The 19220-nt window shown below is 35.6% G+C and overlaps 1 pseudogene; it reads left to right on the top strand.

Moving 5' to 3' along the window:
* Positions 1-376: 376 nt before the first annotated feature.
* On the top strand, positions 377-495 carry LOC118603163 (annotated as a pseudogene).
* Positions 496-19220: the final 18725 nt, after the last annotated feature.

Raw genomic sequence — 19220 nt, 5'->3', positions numbered from 1 at the left:
AAACTTGGTTAGGGCTATGAACCCCAAAGCCCCTGCCTAGGTTTACCACATGGTCATCCCCTCTAAAATATTGCCAGTTCTTTAAAGCGCTGCCACTAAGCAGAGAGCTCAGGGCCTCTCTTTCTCCTATTTTAAGACTTTAAATTTTGAGGAAATCTATCACTCTGCTGTGTGATTGTTCTAAAAAAAGAAGTATTTTATCTTTGTGTTGCTCACTAAGATGTCTGTCATAAATACTAGTGAACTCTGTATTAAGAAAAGAAAAAAGAAAAGAAGAGAAGAGAAGAGAAGAGAAGAGAAGAGAAGAGAAGAGAAGAGAAGAGAAGAGAAGAGAAGAGAAGAGAAAAGAAAAGAAAAAAGAAAAGAAAAAAGAAAAGTCTGTGGCCATGCCACCCTGAACAAGCCAGATCCTGTCTGATCTTGGAAGCTATGCAGGGTCAGGCCTGGTTAGCACTTGGATGGGAGACCACCTAGGAAGGCCAGGTGCTGTAGTCATAAAAAATAAAAATAAAAAAATAAGAAATTGTAGGCTGACAAGGTCCTTGCAATCTGTGAGGTCAACCAAGGGTTGCCTCACCTAGAAAGGAAGGAAGGAAGGAAGGACAGGATTACTGTCTTGCAAGCAACTCTCTACTTTTAGCTCTCTTACATGCTGTTGTAGCATGAATCAGTATTTCATTTCTTTTTGTAGTTAAATAATATTCCAATGTATGGGTATACTACAGTTTGTTAATCTATTTGTTGATGGACATTGGGTTGTTTCTGCCTTTCGGCTATTATGAATAATGATGCTATAAACATTCATGTACAGTTTTTGTGTGAATTTATGTTTTTATTTCTCTTAAGTATATATTTAAGAGTGAATTTGCTGGATTGTGTGGTTACTCTATGTTTAATCATTTGAGGAACTGCCAGACTGTTTCCAAAGTGGCTGCACCATGTACATTCCCCTTAGCAGTGTATGAGGGTTCCAAATTCTCCACAGTCTCCAGCTCTTATTACTCTTTCATTTTTTGATTCTAGCCATTTTAGTGAGTGTGAAGTGGTATCTCATCATGTTTTTGATTTACACTTACCTGATGACTAGTGATGTTAAATATCTGTTCATTGCTTATTGGCCATTTGTATATTGTCTTTGGAGAATTATCTATCCATGTCCTATGCCCATTTTTTAAATTATGTTTTTTAATTATTGAGTTGTAAGACTTCTTTTTAATTCTGGACATAAGGCCCTGATACAAATCAGATATATGATTTGCAAATATTTTCCCTCATTATATGGATTGTCTTTTCACATTCGTAATGGTGTTGTTTGAAATAAAAATGTGTTTAGTTTTGAGGAAATCTAGTTTATATTTTTGATCCTTTTCAAGTTAATTTTATGGTATGAGGAAAGGATCTAACCTTACTCATCTACATGTGGCTATCCAGTTGTCCCAGCACCATTTGTTGAAAAGACTATTCTTTCCCTATAAGGTGGCCTTGGCATTCTTGTTGAAATTAGTTGACTATAGACATATGGGTTTATTTTTGGACTCTTGATTCTATTCCATTGATCTTTATGTCTATCCTTCTACTAGTGCCACAATGCCTAGATTACTATTACTTTATAATAAATTTTGGAAACAGGAAGTATCACTCTTACTTTATTCTTCTTCAAGACTGTTTTCACTATTCTAGGTCCCTTATAATTCCATATACATTTTACAGGCAGCTCATCAGTTTATACAAAGAAGCCAGCTGGAATTCTGAGCGAGATTGCATCGAATCTATAGATTAGATTGGGGAGTATCATCATTTTAACAATGTAAGTCTTCCAATCCATGAACATGGAATACTTTTCTAACTATAGATCTCCTTTAACATCTTTCAACAGTGTTTTGTGGTTTACAGAGTATAAGTTTCACACTTCTTTTGTTAAATTTATTCTTAAGTATTTTTATGCTATTATAAATTGAATTGTTTTATTAATTTCACTTTTAAATAATTCACTGCATACATATAGACATACCATTGGTTTTTGTAGTTTTCTCGTAATGCGTTTTTTTGGTTTTGGTATCAGAATAACACTGGCCTCATAAAATGAGTTGAGAAGTGCTTCATCCCCTTCTAATTTTTGGAAGAGTTTGTGAAGAATTGTCATTAGTTCTTTGTTAAATTTGTAATAGAATTCAGTAGTAAAGCCATGTGAGTCTGGGCTTTGTGAGGAGTTTTTTGATTATTAATTCAATTTCTTTACTTGTTATAGGTCTATTCATTTGTCTATTTCTTCTTGAGCCAATTTTAGTAGTTTGTGTCTTTGTAAGAATTTGTCCATTTCATCAAGGTTATCTAATTTGTTAGCATACAGTTGTTTACAGTATTCCTTTATAATCCTTTTTCTTTCTATAAGGTTGGTGATAATGTTCCCTCTCCCATTTTTTGATTCTAGTAATTTGAGTCTTTTTTTTTTTTCTCTTTTGGTCAGTCTAGCTAAAGGTTTGTCAATTTTGTTGCTCTTTTCAAGGAATGAATTTTTTGTTTTATTAATTTTCTCTATTGCTTTTCTTTATTTCATTCATTTCTGCTTTAATTTTTATTATTTCTCTTATATCAGTTTTCTGACTCCCTTTTCATCAGAATCTAATTACTAAACTAGGCTTTGGGTTTTGTGTGTGTGCATTTACTCCAATAAAACTTTATTTACAAAAGCAGGAGACAGGCTAGTTTTCCCATGACTGATCCAGAGTAATGGTTCCCAATCTTGGATGCCTATTTTAAGGAAATGACCCCTGAGCTTCCCTCTCTGAGCTTCTAATTCAACTGATCTGGATTGGAGCATCATAATAGGTGGTTTTTGCTTATTCTTTTTTTTAAGCTCTCCTAGGTGTTTCCAGTGTACAGCCAAGACTGAGGGCCACCTCTTCAGAGCAAAGATCTGAGCTTTGGGGAGTTTTTGTTTGTTTTTGGTCTAAAACAACAGAAATTTATTATCTCAGAGTTTGGAGGCCAAAAGTCCAAGTTGAAATGTCAGTAGGGCTATTTTGAAGGCTGAAGGGAAAATTCCTTTCTTGCCACTTTCAGCTTATGGTGGCTCTAAGTGTTCTATAGCTCGTGGCTGCGTGACTCCAATCTCTGGTTCTGTGTCCACATGGCCTTCTCCTCTTCCAACTCAGGAAAAACAGAATGAGAGATATGTATAGGCCAAGGTATGGGGGGATGGGGTGGCATGGAGCTTACATGCCCTCTCAGGGTGTGTCACCCTTCTAGTACCTGGACGTGTTCACCAACATAGAAGCTCTACCCTCGAAGGTTTAATTTCAGTTATTGTACCTTTTTCTTCTAGAATTATTTTAGATCTTTTGACAATTTTCTATAGCACTTTTTATGGCTCCCTATTCTCTACACAGATCTTTAAACATCTTTTTGTTCTTTATAGTCAGCATAGTTGTTCAATATCTGAAATTTTGTGGACCTGTTTCTGTTGTCTATTGTTTTGCTAGTTCTTCCTTTGTGAGCGTTGTGTTTGTGTGTGCATGGGATGTTATATATGACAAATTATTTGTGGGAATAAATGTAGATTTGTAATAAACATAGTTTCTTTAGAGAGGACTTGCATTTGCTTCTGGCAAGTACCTGGGAGTTCAACTACTTTAAGGCTCGAAATGCTGTTGTGATCCTATTTAGGCCATAATTCCATGTAAAATATATCTCTTCTAGTTTATCCTCACTCTGTGTGAGGTCCCAACTTGTAAGAAGTTTCTTCCATTAGACTCAATTTTTTGCAGGCCTTGGGTTTTGTTTTCTGTCTTTCTAGCACATAAGTGTTTTAAAATTAAGGTTCAGAATTTTCAGGATTGGCAAATGCTTTCAGGTCAAAGGCCACATTTTCCCTAGTCATCTCTCTAGGATGACATTTTCCCTTCATTTTGGCCTGGTAATTTCTTAGAGGCTTCTCACCTTTCCTATATGATTTTAAAAAAAAGTTTAAAAATTATTGAATTTCTTGTTTAGTTGGAACAGGAAGGTTAATACACGTAACCTAGTTTGCCAATTCAGGAAACATTGTGTTATTTTGATAATCATCTTATTTCAGTACAATATTACATCAAGTGGATCTACCATGCTATTTATTTAAAATGATTCTCATTTTGTAGGCCTCTTAGCTTGTCTCCATTTTTTTCTTTAATACCTACAATGAACATTTTTGGGCATAAAGCTATTTTTCTACATTATTCCATACATTTAACTTCTTGAGAGTATAATTACTGGTCAATATACTAGAAATGCTTAGGACATTTGATTTCCAAAGGGTTGAACTAATTTCTTATGAATAAAATGCATGATCATAATCATTTAGTCATCATTGTAATATTAATGTATTTTAAAACCAAGTCCAATAAACTAGTCCTTGGTCACCTGAATAAATAGTTCTCAAGTGAAAGATCTACCTTTATCAGTTTTCTTAAAAAATATTAACCCTTTTACATAAATACTTAAATTCAGCTTAATGCAGCCAATACTTGCGTGCCTATAGTGTGCAGGTAACCTTCTAGGTGGTATATAGCTTCAGTGGTAAATACTATAGATCCTGGTCCATGCCCTAATGAAACCTAAGGTAGGGAGCTATAATATTGGGAGTTATAAGGAATATATATTTGGTCATTCAGATGACCTAAATAACTCTCATGATATATAAGTGGTCTTCCACAGTTCCTGGAAGAGAGCTTCTAAAACCCTTGGAATTTCCCAAGTAATGAATGCCAACAAAGGTGTCCCTTGTTATGTTAATGGGATAACTTTTGGACTGTGCCTCAGAATGGGGCTGATTGCCCTGGGAATCAACTGGTGATTAGAAAGTTGGAACTGCCTGACCTTAGAGGAACTGAGAGAGGCTAGAGGTTATCAATCATCCATGGCCAATGAGTTAATCAATCTTGCCTGTGTAATGAACCCTCTATAAAAACTCAAAAGGACTGCTTAGAGAGCCTCCAGGTTGGTGAACACAGGGAGATTCCAGGAGAATAGTGTACCTGTAGAGGGCATGGAAGCTCCTTTCCTCTTCCCAAATACCTTGCCCTGTGCATCTCTTCCATCTGGCTGCTCTTGAGTTATATATATATCCTTTTATAATAAACCTGTGGTCTAGTAAATAACATTTCTCTGAGTTCTGTCAGCTGTTCTGGTATAATAATCAAACCCAGGGAGGGGGTTGTGGAAACCTCTGTCTGATTCGTAGCCCACATCAGAAGCCCAGACAGCAATCTGGACTTGTGACTGGCATCTGAAAGGGAGGTTGCAGTCTTGTAGAACTAAACCCTTAATCTGTGGAATCTGATGCTATCTCCAGGTCGATAGTGTCAGGATTGAGTTGAATTCTTGGACACCCTGTTTGTGTTTGAGAATTGCTTGGTGTTGTATAGGGGGAAGCCTCCCAACTACACACACACACACACACACAAAGTGAGAGGGGGCGGGGGGAGGGGAGAGAGAGAGAGAGAGAGAGAGAGAGAGAGATTGGGAGAGAGAGAGTGTGTGGGTGGGTGAGTGAGTGAGAGTGTCCAGGAACCTAATTTAGGAGCAGAAACAATACATCATTGAAATACACTGTGTTAAGTGCTTTGATGATAGTAGTGCAGAATACAATGGGAGTACCAAAGAGAGGCACATAACCCAGACTGGGAGAACCTAGAAGGTATCCTAGGGAAAAAAAAAACAGCTATGCATAGGAAGTCTTGATGTCAGATAGCCTAAATTCTCCAACTTTGTTTTTGTTTTTTAAGATTCTTCGAGGTTTTTTAGGTCTTTTGCATTTCTGTATAAATTTTAGAATAAGCTTGTTACTTTCCAAAATAAATAAATAAATAAAAGCCTGCTGAAATTATGATTGGAACTGTTTTCTACATCAATTTTGGGATAATTGACATTTTAACAATATTGAGTTTTCCAATCTATAAAAATAGTATATCTTTTTATTTTTAGAGAGTTTCTTTAATTTCAGCAATATTATGTAGTTTTCAGTGTAAAGGTCTTATAAATCTTGAACATATTCCTAAATATTTTATTTTTTATGCAAATGTAAATTTTGTAGAATAGCTTGAAATTGAAGAATAAGTAGGAAATAGACAGGAAAAGGGGACATGATATTGTAGGCAAAGTAAAGGATGCTGAGAGCTCAAAATGTCAAATATCTGCTACAACCCTCTTTTATTATGCTGACATGGAAGAAATACTGCTGAGGTGAAAACCAAGAGCAGCAAAGAAGACACATTCTTCTTTTTTAATTACAGAGTCTGCAGCTATACACCTAATAATAGTATCTAATAATGTCTATTAAGTAAATATTACTATCTAGCAATAGAACAATAATATTCAATAAGTCGATGAGTTAACTTAAACTCTTTTGAAGAATAAATTTGGAGACTTTCTAATACCTGACTTCCAGAGTTTACTACAGCAACCAAAAGAGTATGTGGGACCAGCATTAGGGTAGACAGGTATATCAGTGGAACATACTAAAGAGCCCAGAAATAGAGTCATTTGATTTTCAACAAAACCACCAAATCAAGCCATTTAGAAAAAGAAAGTTTCTTCAACATATGATATTGAAACAACTTAATATCTGGGGGAAAAAATAAACCCTTAACTCTTACCTCACATAAAATATAAAAATTAATTTTGGGTGGATAATAGACCTAGACAAAAAGCCAAAGCTATGAAGCTTATATAAGAAAACAAATTAGAATATCTTTGCAACTTGGAAATAGAAAAAGATTTCTTAGGATATAAAAAGCATTAATCACAAAAAGATAAAATTGATAAGTTAGTTGTTATCAAAATTAAAACTAGCATAATAGTGTGAATATATTTCATGCCACTGAAGTATACACATAAAATAGTTAAAATATAAATTTAAAGTCATTTATATTTTACCACAATTTTAAAAAATTGAGTTTAGTGGCTTATGTACCTGAGAAAGTCAGGAGTGGCACTAGCGTCAGGCATCCTTGGATCCTGAAATGAAGACCCTGTGTCTGTCTTTCAGCTCCACTCTCTGTTTCTCCACCCTGCCCCCCACCCCCAGTGTATTGTACTTAATGTTTCAGAGTAAGACAGTTAGGCTACTCGCAACTGTTGTCAAACATCATCCCAGCTAGTAAAACAAAAATAAAAGAGGATTTTTTTCTACTTCAGTAAATATAAATTTCAGGAAGTAATTGGCCCAGCTTGGGTCCTGTGCCTACCACCCCTGTGGCCATGGAGGAATTGTAATATGATTGATCACTCCAGAGGAATCACATGAATAGTGAAGGAGGAACAGCTCCTCAAAAAAAAGGGAAGAGTTCTGTTACTGGAAAGAGGGGAAAGGGGACTTTAAATGACAAAAAAATTAAAACCAAAACCTAAATGCCTTCATGATTGATTTGGTTCCCTGACTTTAAGCAAGTTCTTTACCATTTATCAGTCACTTTTCTCAGTTCTTTCTGATATCCTGATTTTCATTAATTTACCCAGAAACTTTATTTATACCTACTCTTAGGCCATGCACTCTTCTTGGCATTGGGGAGAGACTGGTGAACAAGTCAAAGTTCCCGTATTTATGTAGCATGAATAATGACTTTCCCTTTTATAACCAAGTATTTGCCAACTTCATATTGTGGCATATCCAGACACCACCAGTAAGAAAACATTTTTTCTGTTGAAAGAAAAATGTTAAATAAGTATGCTATATTTGAAAATAAGGTTCAAAATAACCTTGCATGTTTAGTGATGAAATAGTATTCTTTACCTAGAGCCACTTAATATATATATATATATGTGTGTGTATATATATATATATGTGTATATATATATATATATATATCATTCTAAACTTCAAAAATCATGAATTATCTTAAATTTATTTCAATTCTAAACATTGATTTCCCCTGTTTATGTTCATTTTCATTTTCTGCATACTTGATAGCTCATTTTGAAATAATATATTATGTTGCTTTCTAGTTTATAAAAAAATCTTTGTGCTTGTAGATGCTAGATAACTATAAAATGTATGATACCATGTTTTCCTATATTTTGTGTGTGTGTGTGTGTGTGTGTGTGTGTGTGTTTTATTCAGTGAAAGAACTGGTAGCTTATAGTCAGTTTTCTACCCCTGTGTTTCATTTCCTAATGAAACCCAAGATCCACCTTCTGTTATAATGTACCAGATAGTATAGTATATTGTAGACAAAGGGCAATTGCATCTGTTGGAGTCAGCTCTGGGAGAGAAAGCTATGATTTTATGATGATGTGACATCCTCAGTCTTGTATAATCTGGAAGTTTCTAGAATTAGAAGAAAATGACACATTCTGGACTCAGTGCAACAGAGAAAAAACACAGATCCAGGAAGCTCAGAGAACACCAAGCGGGATAAATGCCAAAAGAAAAAAAGAAGTCCATATTTAAGCATATCATATTCAAATTGCTGAAAATATAAGATACAGAAAAATTCCCGAAAGAACCCAGAGTTAAAAAAAAAAAAGCTACCTATGTAGAAATGAAAAAAATTATATCCAATATCTCCTCAAAAACCATGCAGGCAGGAAGAGAGTGGAGTAAAATATTTAAAGTGCTGAGGAGGGAAAAATCCAACTTAGAATTCTGTTCCTTGCAAACTAATCCTTCAGAAGTGAAGAACCATGTTCTCAGATGAACAAAAATTAAAGAAATTGTTGCCACTATACGTGACTTGCAGGAATTGTGAAAATAAGTTAGAGAGGGGAAAAAATGATATGGGTCAGAAACTTGGATCTACATAAAGAAAGGAAGAGCATTGGGGAAGAGATGGGTGAAAGTAAAAAACTTTTAATTTTCTTAAATTGGTCTAACAGATAACAGTTTGTTCAAAACAGTAATAGCAACAATGTATTTGATTGCGTATGTTTATGTATATATATATAAATGTATAAATGAAGTAAATAATAGCAATGATAAAATAGAAGAGAGGAAGAAATTAAGATTATTTTGTTATAAGGTACTCAAACTACCTGTGAGGCAGTATAGGATTATTTGAAAGTAGACTTGGATTAGTTGTAAATGTATACTGCAAACTCTAGGGCAACCACTAGAAAGAGTAAAAAAAAAAAATGTATAACTCACGCTAAGAAACACGATTAAAAAACGGAGCAAAGACTTTAACAGAAACCTCACCAAGGAAGATATACAGATGGCAAATAAGCATATGAAAAGATCCTCTACATCATATGTTATCAAGAAAATGAAAATTAAACCAATGATGAGATACCACTACATACTGATTAGAATGGCCAAAACCCAGAACACTAACACCAAATGCTACAACAAGATATGGAGCAACAGGAACTCTCTTTCATTGCTGGCAGGAAGGCAAAACGGCACATCCACTTTGGAAGACAGTTTGGCAGTTTCTTACAAAACTAAACATACTCTTACCATCTAATCCAGCAATCGCGCTCCTTGGTATTTACCCAAAGGAGGTAAAAACTAATCCCCACACAAAAACCTACACATAAATATTTATGGAAACTTTGTAATTTCCAAACCTTGGAAGCAACTAAGATGTCCTTCAGTAAGTGAATGGATAAATATACTGTGGTACATCCCAACAATGGAATATTATTCAGTGCTGAAAAGAAATGAGCCATCAAGCCATGAAAAGATATGGAGGGACCTTAAGTGCATATTACTAAGTGAAAGAAACCAATCTGAAAAGGCTACATACTGTACGATTCCAACTATATGACATTCTGGAAAAAGGAAAATATGGAGAAAGTAAAACGATCATTGTTTATTAGGAGTTAGTGGGGAGGGAGGAATGAATAGAGCACAGAAGAATTATAGGGCTGTGAAACTATTCTGTATGATACTATAATGATAGAAAAATATTATACAATTGTCCAACTCCTAGAATGTACAATACCAAGAATGAAACAATGTAAACTTTGGATGATTAAGATGTGTCAATGTAAGTTCATCATTTGTAACAGATTACTACTCTGATGGGGGGGTATTAACAGTGGGAAAGGTTATTCATGTGTGGGAGCAGGAGGTATTTGGGAAATCTCTGTATCTTCTGTTTAATTTTGCTGTGAACATAAAATTGTTCTAAAAAACATAAAGTCTATTAAAAAAAGATGACTATGTCACCTTAGCATTGTATCTGAATTCTAGGCAAGGTGAAGGACGAAGGGCAAAAGGTATACGTCAACCAAGTCTGCCCACCACTCTTTTTTTTTAATTAGGAAAAGCAATTGATTTACCATGAGCCCCTCCCACCAGACTTCCCCTTATATCTCATTGGCCAGAAATATGTCATATGGCCACTTCTGGGAAATCAAATTTATAATGGTAAGGAATTACCTTACCATAATTCCTATGGCTTCAATAATGAATTACCTGATGATGTTTCTCAAACCACTGACACCAGCCTTTGTCTCTCTTCTGACCTCCCAACCCTATTGAGTATTTCCACATGGGTATCTCATGGACAAGTATTAAGTATTTTGACTCTATTATTTGAATTCTATTTTAACACCATTGTTTCAACCATGAGATTACTTTGAGTATAAATAATCTCATCAGAATTAGTTAATATCAATGAATTTTCATTAAGAAAATAATCGTGGAGTAAATTGTATCAGATTGATTTAATGTCATGATAAACTTTATATTTTAAACTATTCCTTTCTAATTTTCTCTTTTTTTCAAAATTATTTTTGAATACATTCTTTTCTCTTTACATTTTCAACAAAGATTTGATTCATTTATCAGTTTTTGTCCATATCAAATGTTTCCATACCCTTTTCCTTTTTTTGTGTGGTCATTATTTCCACAAAATCTAATATTTTCTGGTGTAGATATTTTTAATGTAATTTTTTGAGAAACAAATAAATTACAAGAAAAAAAGGAGAGAGAAAACTATAGATTAAGAGATTTAAGAAACATATGAATCAAATGGAATCTGTGCACCTTGTTTGATCCTGATTTGAACAAATTGACCACCAAACAAAATTATGAAACATTCCAGGAGATTTGAATATTGACAGGACATTTAATGATAATTATGAATTATCATTAATTTTTAGGTATGTTAATGCTATTGTTATATTTTGAGTCTATCTTTTAGAGATATTTGCTAATCTTAGAGGTGTTTTGTAATGAAATAATGGGATCTTGGATTTGCTTCAAAATATTCTGAAGGTAGGGAATGTGGGTGGGGATATAGAGGAAATGAAATTGACCTTGAGTAGATAATTATTGAAGCTAATTGATAGTACAAGGGACTTCATTATACTAGTTTCTATACTTTTGAATATCTTGAACTTTTCCACAATGAAAAATGAGACAAATTCTATGAAGAAGATTTGATTCTCTGAAGACAACAAATTTTACTGTGTTGAGTTTTAGCCATTGTCAGTTTTATTCTGGTTTATTTCTATCAATAATGTTTATTACAAATTGGATAGAAAATTGATGGCGTGTGTTCATTTCTTAGCTATCCATGAGAAACTTGTGATAAATATTGTTAGGATGTTTTGGCTGCAAGTAACAATAAACCTTAACTCAGTTGTTTACAACCATAGAGAATGTAGTATTTCCCAAAACCAGAAATTCTGCATTGCATGCACAGCAGGGTTGATTCATTCTGTGGCTCAGAATTCTGCCATCCTCAGTGTGTCACCTTTGTCCTCGTTGTTGTAAGGGACTGCTTCATTTCCAGCCATCATCACATCTGGACCCAGTAATGTCTTAAGAGCAGAAAAGGACAGTGTGTCTCTTTTTATTAGCCTGAAAAGCCTTTTCCAGAGGTCCTTGGAAACTTCCTACTCACAGTCTAATTACCCAAATAAGATACATGCCTAATCAATCCCCGGTAAGGAGAATGAGACCACATGAATGGCTTAGATTACTCATAATTCCCTCCTGGAGTGGGCTGGAGCTGGAGAGCTTTGGGCATGAATATAGAATTTACCCAAAAGTGGAGCTCTGCTGGCACAAGAAGAGGAAAAAGTGGTACTTGGAGAAGCTCCAAAGGTATCTGCTAAGGACAGGAAGAAACAGGAAAAATAACAAGTGGGGAGGAAAGAAGGGAGAGAGAGAGAAGAGAGGAGAGGAGAAAGAGAGAAAAGAGGAGACTGAAAGAGAGCAAGAGACAGAGAGGTCACACCCTCCTGAGCTCTTGATTGCACTGTGGCATCAAAATTTCCTGGGGAGGGCATCAAAACATTATACGTCTCCCATAGGAACCTCAAGAGACAGACAAATTAATGCTGAGATTAGTAGGTTCTCAATTCTTATTTTTGAGTACATGAGCTTTCACATTAGAGGAAATAATAATTGTCCTTTTGTACTTTTTAAAATATTTGGTATAAAGTCTGTCCCAAGAGCAGATTGTTTGTTCTCCCTGTGATATACACTCTTGGAATACTTGGAGAAATTGTTTCTATGTTTGATCTCAGTCAATGCAAAGTAAGCAGTGATGAAGCTCTGTGGACTACCTGCTTTTACCTAACGCATTCTTTACTGTCAGGGAATGGGACATTTCTGGAGTGAATGGAATTTCATTACATTCTTTTGTGAGTCACTTTTTTTTTTCTCAGTTTAGTTAGCTCGTTTTTATTTATTTTTATTTATTATTATGGTGACATCGGTTAACGAAATCCAGTAAAATTCGGGTGTACAATTTAGCAGTAAGGCACATATATATATATTGGTATTCGCTGCCCATCGTTAGTTTCTTTCTGTCACCACATGGTTGGCTCTTTTTACCCCATCCACCTCCCTCCTCCCCCCTCCACTCCTACCCTCTGGTGTGAATCGCTTTTGAAATTTTTTCATTAGGTCTTTAAAAACCTGAGGCAAATAGCCTTGGGGTTAGCAACAAGCTTCTTTAAAACAGGTTGAGCCGGTCCCGCCCCCCCCTTCTTTAATTAATCAAGTTAAACAGTTAAAAATAACCACACAGATTGTAGTTTATTACATGCATTCAAGATCAAAAGAAATGAAGGGATCTCACCTGGGGATAGATCAAATTTTGTATCTGGCCTTGCTATATGTGATTCTTTGCAACTGCCTTTTGGTTACCATGACAACTGGAGAGCTCAAGGGAAGGAAAGATTATTTTGACTGTTGGACTGAGAATAGGAGGAAGAGTTGAGACAGGTGTAGAAACATGGATTAAGGTCAGGGAACAATGAGAGCTACAGGCTATGTGAATGTGCCCATACTGAGCATTTTGTTATTTTGTAGGGAAGACAGGCATGATGCTGAGTGATATTACAGTGCAGAGTACATGAGTAAGACATGGAGAACCTAAAGGCCAATGAGGCAGGAAAGTTTGGTGTAGCCACAGTGTCCCCTACTCTATCCCTCCATATATTTTGTGCCCTAGTCCAGGGGTCCCCAACCCCTGGGCCTTGGACCTTTATCAGTCACTGGCCTCTTAGGAACTGATTCACACAGCAGGAGTTGAGTGGTGGGCCAGTGAGCGAAGTTTCATCTGTATTTGCAGCCTCTCCCCAGCGCTAGCATCACCACTACAACTCTATCTCAGATCACCAGTCCCTGGTAACAGAAAGGTTGGGGACTGCTGCCCTAGTCTACTGTAGAATATGAGCGCCTAATTTACCCAGTTCGTCGGCCGAGCAGGAAACAGAATGAAAATATAATTAATAGCTAAATAAAAATACCCACTCCGCTCCCTATTATTAGGCTGTCTTAAGCATCAGCCTGATGCTGTCTTAATGAGGTGCTCTGAGAGGAAGGGACTTGGTGGCAGAGTAGCAGCAGCTGGCCTTCCCAGGGTCTCTCCAAAGTGCAAACGCTAGCAAGTCCCCAACTCATGGAGCAGCCAAGGCATGTTGGGAGTACCTTGTCTCCTGTGGTGGCCTTAGGAATAGATACTGGCAACTGGCAAGCTAAAACTAACAGAAGAGGGCAGTGGTTCTCAAGTTAGACCTGGCCTAATTTGGCACATATTGGTAAAGCCTGGTCCTCATGCAGGATGCCCTTTTTGGCAGTTCATTCTGTCCACTTCTGCCACAGGCACAGCCACCTCTTGGACTCCAGCTGCCACAGGGACAATTTCAGAATTGATTCTGGTTTCTACTCATCACAATGCCAAACCACTTCCTCATTTTGTATTTAAAATTTTTAAAAATATTTTAAAAATATTTGTAGAATACATTTTTATATTTTTATTTATTACTTTTTATTACTTACAATAGTGATTCCAAGTAAAGGTAGAGAAATGTACTTGCTCCCCAAAAATAAGAATTGGAAAATTTTACTGCTTAAAATTGCTGAGTCATTGGACTCTCAGGAACTATTTCCTAATGAATCACTGACTTGAATAATGTCACATCTTTATTCTAAACCTGTCTTTTGTGTTATTTGTTCTATTTCTCTGACCACTTGTTGGTGAAAAGGGAGTTTGGTGATGTGTAACCTTTGAAAAGTGTATTTATTAAGGCTCTCCACACCATGTCATTTGAGCATTATAATCCTGGCTTTTTATTATATATTTTTTACGACTTGTTCTCAGTTTTTATATCTGAATGTTCTGCAATCTCTCTTTACTGCATGCTTGAGTTACAAGTATACCCAAAAGAATTGGCTTTTATTACATGCTAGGGTGAGGATGTTGTATTCTAGCTTTATAATAGTAGTATTGGAGAAAATGTTTGATTCTGAAAAGACTGAATATGTCCGACTTCAAAAGAGTTTGAGTTAATTAAAAATAGGAATGTAAAAAGCCAAAAAGTAATTCTTTGACCCTATAGTTTTTTTCTAGCTATTAATTAAATATGATTTTGTTGTGTTTAGAGCTTTACCTAATAATACTTTGTTTTCAGATAGTCAAACAAAAGTGAATGTGCTTGTTGGACTTTCTTAACTATATTTCATTATTCTTCTTAGCTACATTATAGCCTATTAAAAATGGTTTTGTATTTGCTGGTAGTATTGATGATTCATGTTTATTGCACAGTTAATATGAAGTATATTTTGCGTCTTGGAGTAGCAACCTGATCATGTGTTCTCCTGCCCCCTCCATGCAAGCCATCTGCTTTCTCTCATAACAGCTCTACTGCTTACATATTCCACATGCTGCCTTTGACAAAATTTTATTTATTTATTTACCAAACATCTGATATGCCCAAGGCACGATTGTACACATTGCAGGAAATGTAAAAAAGATAACACTACATCTGTATACTGTTTTATAATTTTAAAAAATACATTTTACATTGTAGGGTGGGTGGGAAGTAGTCAGGGAAGAGGTAAGATTCCTTAGAGAGGAACCCTGAAGTAGATGGGTAGGATATTGCCAGGCAACTGAGAGGGAGGCGATTCGTATGTAGAGATGTGAAGTAGGTAAAGTTTATCCTTGTCTCTCCCATCTTATTCCTCTCTTCATCCATGCTTCCAGCATGCCTCCCTATTCCTTACCCAAATGAATGTGAACTTCAGGAGGGCAGGGGCTTTTATCTATTTTATTAACTGCTACATATTTAGCAGCAATAATGCCTGGCACATGAAGATGCTAAGTAGGGTTAGTTTTTCAATTAATCAACGCATGAGTGAATTGATAATTGTTTGTAAGGTTTAGGGTCTGTGACCTTCTAAAATGTCAGTTGTTTCATTTTTCTCCTTAAATCTTGACTAATACAATTTATTATCAAACTTTCAAATAATTTTAATTTATATTTTTTAAATTGTGAGATTATACATAATATTATATATTTTGCAGTCATTTTTTAGTTTGTTATTGTTATTAACTTCTGTTCATGTTTTTCCCATTTTTATATTGTCTCATTGATTTGTAAAAGATATTTTATATTAATATCAATTTTTGTCAGTCATATATCTTGTAAACATTTTCTCCAGCTTGTCATTTATCTTATAACTTTGTTTACTGCATTATTTACTGTGCATTATTTTTAATTTTAACAGTCATCTTTGTTATTATTTTATGTTTTCTGAGTTTCTCCTTGATTATTTAAGAAAAATTATCTTATGCTTTCTAGCATTTTGATTATTTTGCTTTTTTGGATATATTTATCTTTGGTCTATTTAGGACACTTTTAATTAAATAATCCATCCTTTTTTTTGTCACTGATTTGAAACGTTATCTTATCAGATACTTAATTTCCATATGTATTTGGATACATAACTGGTCTTTCTTTTCCATTCCACTAATCTTTTTATCCATTCATGTGTCTGTACCAACATGCTTAGAGTACTGTATCTTTTTAATATGCTGTTTTTTGGTGTGTGTGTGTGCGTGCTGTGTGTTGTGTGTGCACGTGTATGCACATGCATATAGGTCTATACAGTTTTATCCCATGTGTATATTTGTGTAACCACCACCACATTCAAGATATAGAACTGTTCCATAAACACAAAGGAACTCCCTAGCACTAGCCTTGGGTATGTTCACCCCACCCTGTCAAGCTCCAGCAACGACTAATTTATTCTCCATGTCTAGCTTTGTTATTTCAAGAATGTTTTTAAATGGAGTCATACAGCATAAAGCAAATAGCCTTTAGAAATTATCTTTTTTCACTCAACATAATGCACTTGATCTATCCAGGATATTGTGTTTATCACTGGTTTGTTCCTTCTTATTGTTGAGGCACATTCCAGTGTATGAATGTCAGTTTTTGTTTAAATGTTCACCAAGTTCAGTTGATGTTATTTGGGTTGGACATTTGGGTGAAATATATGTATATATATCTCCATTACAGTAAAGCTGTCATGAACATTTATTTGTGGTGAAGAATGTTGTTGTTCTAAGTAGAGAGTATTGGATTAAACATAATCCTCCATTTATAATACGCTGTCAACAATGGCCCAGGGCAGAGCCCTCTTATTCAAATATTTATTTTCATTTATCTATACTAATGAAAGGAATACCCATGAACCTACCTCCGAAGCTGAGCATAAATAGCTTACATCTTCCTTGTGTTCTCTCTCCAGCTTTATTCCATCCCCTTGCCTCACCCTCAGAGGTGCCCACCCTCTTGAATTTTGTTTTTATCATTACTTTGGGGGAATGGGTGTTTCATCACATGATATGTTTGTTTTATTTGTTTTTATTTTTATAAAAAGATTTTAATAATCTATGTTCTGGAATTTTATGTCACTAAAATTTTTTGTCAATTTTCATTCCTGATTAATATTCTATTGCGAGAACATAACAAGAAAATTTAGATTGTTTTAAGTTTTTGCTGTTACAACCAAAGGTCCTGCTTCTAATCATTATGATATAATTTAATAATAATAATACTTTATTTTAATAGTAATAAAAATAATACTATAATCTCATAATAATAGTAGTGTGTCTATCATAACACTGCTACATTGATTCGAGATGCTTTATGATAGCCTTAGCCTTGTATTTAACTTCATAAATTAAAAAGGTCAGTGGAAAACCAAGTAAGATCTAAGTATTCTGCCCATTCATGGTGGTATTTGTGTTTTATCATAAACTTTTGCCCGATACAGTCTTCCAAGGTCAACTTTATAAAGTGTTTTTCGGGAGTGAGGAATTATTTATATGTTTATACATTTGGTCTAGGAAGTGAACCACTGCGCCAAATAGGACCAGAATCCTTTGACATTCAGATGATGTGAAAAGGAACTGCTCTTATTCTGGATGTCTTCTACATACCCCTCTAAATCTACCCTCCACCCTTCTAAGGTCCACTCTGTGCCTCAAGAGGTTTCCACAAGCTTCTTTCTTTCTGGCTCCCAGTCTGGTCGGCCAATGGGGAACACCAGCAGGTAATTGAAGGAAGGAGGAGATTGAGGTTGGAATACAATCTGATTTATCCCTTGACACAACTCATGTCAGGGGGCCCTCTCCACATAGCCCTTTTGGTCCCTGATTCCAGTAATTGCTATCTCCCCTCATCCCTTTAGGCTTTAGAAGGGTAACACCTCCCCACCTGGTGGTTTCTAGCCCTGGGGCACTACACTTATTTTTTGTGGTATTTCTACCCATATCTTTAGACATAATTTCTATTAAACTCTCCTCATATTACTCAATTGGAAAGGCCTCTCTTTCCTTTCAGCATGCTCATTGAGGTGACAGGTGATCATTCTCTTGTCACATAGTGGAAAAGGCATATCTGCAATAGAAAAGAACAAGAGAGAATGAGAGTGCAAGATTTAGAGGGAAAGTCCTGGTGCCATGGAAATCTGAATTACAGTCTTCGAAACTCTTGTTTCTCCAGCTCTTCTTTTCATTCCTTCAGTTACTTTAGTATACTCCACAACAAACAGGCAAGTAACAGGAAGCCCATTGGTGTTTAAACCTATTCGAGTTAAATTTTCTGTTATTTGCCATGAAGTATACGACGGTAGCTCATGGCTTAGGAAACTACGAAGTCCGGAGATAGGTTTTCCTTCAGAATTAGTTGATTTGGTAGCTTAATAATGTTACCAAAGACCCTGTTTGCCATCCAGGGTCAGCTTCATCCTAAGGATGGTTTTCTATATAGTTGTGAAATGGCAGTTGTATCTATTCTCCTCTCATCTGGTGGAAGACAGTTGCTTTCAGATAGTTTCAGAAAATTTAGGAGAGTGTTTCTCTGAAACTCTCAGCAAACCTCTCCTTCCTTCTCTTTCGTGCATATACTTTCACATGACCATCCTTGAACCAAGCACTGTGATTGGAGGTGGGATTATGCTGATTAGTGTCAACAGGAACATAAACCCTTCTCCTTGAAGGGAGAGGTGAGTGGGAGTCTTGGGGGATGGTCAGCTTCTCTAAAAGCACATGTGTTCCACAGTAGGGATGGAGGGTAAGAGTGGATAATGAACAACAAATAGGGGAGATACCAAGAGAAAAGAGAACGGATATTGGGGAGATAACCACAATATCTTCTATAGTTTCCCAGCTGTATAAACCAAAAGTTTATTTCCTGCTTAAACTATTTTAAGTTTATTTCTTGTCTTGAAAAAGCCCTGATTAATAATACAATTAGGAATATCTTGGTACTAGAACTATCTCTGCCGTTTCCTAGCTGTGTAACTTTGGGCATATCACATAAGCCATCTAAACCTTAATTTCTGCTTCTGTAGAATTAAGATGAATAACATCTGCCTGACCAGGTCAGTAGGAGCTTGAGTGAGATGAGAAATATGAAAACACTTTGTAACCCATATAGGGCTAAACAGATGTGAGGGCTCTTTATTAGCAGTAGCTTTGTTCTTGCCA

This window comes from Rousettus aegyptiacus, unplaced genomic scaffold, assembly GCF_014176215.1.
Source record: "Rousettus aegyptiacus isolate mRouAeg1 unplaced genomic scaffold, mRouAeg1.p scaffold_m13_p_5, whole genome shotgun sequence".
Lineage (NCBI taxonomy): Eukaryota > Metazoa > Chordata > Mammalia > Chiroptera > Pteropodidae > Rousettus > Rousettus aegyptiacus.
The sequence above is the reverse complement of the archived record's forward strand: the minus strand, read 5'-3'. Positions and strand labels throughout refer to the sequence as shown.